General features: G+C 43.9%; 1 pseudogene; it reads left to right on the top strand.

Moving 5' to 3' along the window:
* The first annotated feature begins 780 nt into the window (after positions 1-780).
* On the top strand, positions 781-2,035 carry LOC100774800 (annotated as a pseudogene).
* Positions 2,036-2,547: the final 512 nt, after the last annotated feature.

The raw sequence follows: 2,547 nt of genomic DNA, 5'->3' as shown, positions 1-2,547 counted from the left end.
TTTATAAAGATTATTCATTTTTCTAATAGTGTGCTATGCATTTTGATCTAAGTTCAGTTATGCTTTTCTATTTTGTTTTGAGAATTTCACATATGAATAAGCAGTATGAATACCATTTCCACTTTTCCTCTCCTATCTACTTCCTCCCATGTCCTCACCAGCTGCTTCTTGAATTCAGGAACTCCTTTTCTCGAGTTATTATTGTTAGAATATAAATACGATTGTCAAGTAAAAGTATATTGTCAAAATATAAATAAAATATACGCACATATATAACCTACTTAATCCACTTAGCATTGTATATATGCACATGTGCTTAGAGTTTGCCACTGGAGAATGGATAGTCTATCTGTGGGTTCATCCCTGGAGAAAACGAATTCTTCCTTTTTCCAGCAGCCATTGACTATTAGCTCTTCATTTGGAGCTTGGAGAACAGAAAAATTTCCCCATTCATATCTGCCTGTAGACTTGTGTGGTGATTATGTATGTACTGTTTAGCAAATCATATTGTTTACATTTCATGGGAGCAACACCCTTATCATGTCTAGAAGACATTCATACTGGTTTTGGTTCTTACAGTCTTGCTAACTCCTCTCCTGAAATGTCTCCTGGGACTTAGTTTATATAGTAAATATATCAACTGTCACTGATACCCCCAAATGGTCATTTAGTCTCTGAATCTGGACAAGCTGCGGATCTCTCAAGTATCTTTCTGCTTCAAAAGCTTATTTCATGAGGTGTCGGAACTTCACTTATCACAGGTTATAAGAATCAGTATTTATGCCAAGCCTTTTGTCCTCAATAGACTGGAACCTGGGCTCCAGTTGCAACTCTTTCATCAAGACAGAATCATCCAGCCAGTTCTCAGGCATTGATTCTATCAGTCACCAGAGCCCCAGTTGGATGTCAGTGGTAGTTTTGACATGGCCCTGGGTACCCATGCCAATGGTCTGGACTTGCCACCTGTGTTCACAGGTGAAGGGCTGAGAGACACACCATGGCACAAGAGCTATGAGAACTTTATTATTGATATTGTGGAGAACTAGACCACTAAATGCAAGCACATGCTCACAGCTATGCCCTAGAGCCTGTGCCTCACATGTGGGATCATTACTTCTGTCCACAATGATTGTATGGCCTTCTATGAGGTTTACAAGGCTTTAAGAAATAGAACCATTCAAGGAAACATCCAACAGGCCACCAAATAGTGTGAGGTCACCAAACAAAGGTGAAGTCCTGTTAGACCTGCAGCTTAGTGTATTTCTTCAAAGTGGGAATGCTAAAGAAGATGTGTACCCTGTCTGAGGGCATGGAGGCCACTAGAAGTAAAAGTGACTCAGAGAAGAGCCCATATCCAATCTAACAGATTTCTCCACCTGCTAAAAAAAAAAATGTCTCCTATCTACTGGTGGCTGAGCCAGACAAGCTGTTTGCTAAGCCTCCCATCCCTGGTATGCCAATCTTTTTAACCTAGCAGATTCAGAGTTTGTGGTCATCATTAGCTAAGCTAAGCACATGCCCTTGGCTTCTTAAATCTGTCTCTGGGGAAAAAGAGGAGCCTTATGCAGAGTGCCTGCATGGAAAGTCTCATCCTGGGTATCCTGTACTTCTCACTGCCCTATGATGACAAGCTGGTGTAATTGAAAGACTACATCATGGATAAGGTGGAATTTTGCCTGGCCAGGTTGATAGAGTTTTATCAAACCATCCTGGAGCTTGTGAGGCAGTACAAGAAGCTTGAGGAGAAAAATTAGGAGTTTGTGACACTCAAGGCCCTGGTCCTTGCCAACTTAAATTCCATGATTATTGAGATTCTAGAGGCTGTGCAGAGACTGCATAACCTGCCACATGGGGCACTGCAGAATTACAAGCTGAGTCAGCACCTTGAGGTCCTGCTGAGAACAGGCTGGCTGCTGCTGACACTGACCTTGCTGCAGCAGACAGCAACCAAGGGTGTGCAAGTTTTATACTGAAAAATGGCAGGTCAAAGTGCCCACACAAAAACTCTGAGAAGATGCTGGAGGCTAGGGTATGACAGCCCAGCACACAGAGAACTCCACAACCATCAGCCTCAACTTTTCTCATCTTCTTCCTCACTGGAGCTCTGAGAGGTCTGCGATAAGGGGGTTTCCTGCTTCCTGGCCATGTGCAGGCTGGTGGATTGGGGAGGGTCAGCACATGGGGAGGTGGTGATGAGAGAGCAGGAGGGAGAGATCTTTCACCACATTTCCTTTGGTATTTTTAATTCTCCATGGAACAATGCTAAGACTTGGGCTGGGGCTGACATCCCTTAGGGCTAGAGACCACCAGAGGAAGCATCCTTCCTCATTCATGAAAAGGCAACACATTCATTTGCAGTCTCCACATCTTCAGGACCTTGGTGTACCTAGGTGAGCATTACTTAGTGACCAGGACTGAAAAGCCTTAGATTGGGGGCTCCTGGAGGTGTTGGCATCACAGAGGTTAGAAGGGGTATTTCCAGACACCCTGCTTACGGAAGTTCCCATGGCTGCTCCTGAGGTTCCTTGCCTTCTCAGTCTACTTGGA

This window comes from Cricetulus griseus, chromosome X (assembly GCF_003668045.3).
Source record: "Cricetulus griseus strain 17A/GY chromosome X, alternate assembly CriGri-PICRH-1.0, whole genome shotgun sequence".
Taxonomy (NCBI): domain Eukaryota; kingdom Metazoa; phylum Chordata; class Mammalia; order Rodentia; family Cricetidae; genus Cricetulus; species Cricetulus griseus.
The sequence above is the reverse complement of the archived record's forward strand: the minus strand, read 5'-3'. Positions and strand labels throughout refer to the sequence as shown.